Source organism: Sinocyclocheilus rhinocerous, unplaced genomic scaffold, assembly GCF_001515625.1.
Source record: "Sinocyclocheilus rhinocerous isolate Xijiao unplaced genomic scaffold, SAMN03320098_v1.1 scaffold2051, whole genome shotgun sequence".
NCBI classification, from domain to species: domain Eukaryota; kingdom Metazoa; phylum Chordata; class Actinopteri; order Cypriniformes; family Cyprinidae; genus Sinocyclocheilus; species Sinocyclocheilus rhinocerous.
Window position 1 is genome coordinate 603,422 of NW_015662256.1, and position 1,206 is coordinate 604,627.

At 46.4% G+C, this 1,206-nt stretch overlaps 1 long non-coding RNA gene across 1 annotated transcript in view; it reads left to right on the top strand.

Annotated features, from left to right (window-relative positions):
- Positions 1 to 915, top strand: part of LOC107728002 (uncharacterized) — a 6,129-nt gene extending 5,214 nt beyond the window's left edge. The window contains exons 2-3 of the long non-coding RNA XR_001638419.1: positions 607 to 707; positions 776 to 915. This is a non-coding gene — a long non-coding RNA (uncharacterized LOC107728002). The remainder of the gene's footprint in view (positions 1 to 606; positions 708 to 775) is intronic.
- Positions 916 to 1,206: the final 291 nt, after the last annotated feature.

Sequence of the window (1,206 nt, forward strand, 5' to 3'; positions counted from 1 at the left end):
CTGGGGTGTTACAGAGTATTTGTTAAATCTAGCTAACAAAATATATATTGTGTGTTTGAGTGGTCCAGACGCTACAATACACAGCCGGTGGCTCAGAGATTTATGGGCCACCTATTGGCAGAAAGGCCAAATGAGATCTTGGCCATTGACTTCACCTTGCTGGAGCCCTCACGTTCGGGAGTAGAGAACGTATTGGTAATGACTGATGTTTTTACCAAATTTACGCAGGCGGTCCCGACTCGGAATCAGCGGGCAGAAACTGTTGCTCAGGTGCTTGTTTCGGAGTGGTTTTGCAAGTTTGGTGTTCCTGCTTGCATCCACTCAGACCAAGGCCGTAGTTTTGAGTCATTCCTTATCCAGCAGCTATGTAGCTTGTACCAGGTGGAGAAGTCTCGCACTACCCCATGGCACCCTGCAGGCAACGGGCAGTGTGAGCGTTTTAACCGGACGCTGCACAATCTTCTGCGTACGCTGCCCAGTTCGCAGAAGGAGGACTGGGTCTCTGCACTGCCTCAACTACTGTTCTGTTATAATACTACTCCCCATCAAGTGACTGGGGAGTCCCCCTACATCCGGTTAGTTAACCGGTGCTTATTTACTACTTAGCTGTGAAATTCTTCGGTGAAGGTGTCTTCCTGCATGAGCTTCTATGCTTGTTATGAGTTGAGAGCAACGGTACAATTCGTGCGGCACAACGATCCGTTTCGGTAGGTGCGATCCGTTTTCTCTTGTTCACAGGAAAAGTGATATTTTAGTAATCGCCCCTTTCTTTTAGTGCACTGAGGTTTTTCTCTGACGCTGCGCTGGTTAGTCGCGGGAGAAGGCGGAAGTGTCTACACTCGGCGTTAAAGGAGGACGGCGCTGCTGTTTTCTTTTGTTATTTTCTCGTCTTTTGTGCTTCTTTCCTTTGTTTCTTTTCTTTTGTAGCGAATCAGCTCAAAGGGGAAATATGAATAATTAATCATAACTAGTTATAATTAATTATAAATATTTAGATCCGCTGTAAGTATTTACTTGACCTCTCAGGGTCAACTGTCTCGCGTGGAATGGCCATTTGATGCGTTGTGTTGGGTTGCAGGCTGTCCACTACATGTCAGGTATGTGTCTGCTCGTATTACGTGCTGCTCGTTTGGCATCGGGTGATGTTAACTGGTGCTTATTTACTACTTAGCTGTGAAATTCTTCGGTGAAGGTGTCTTCCTGCAT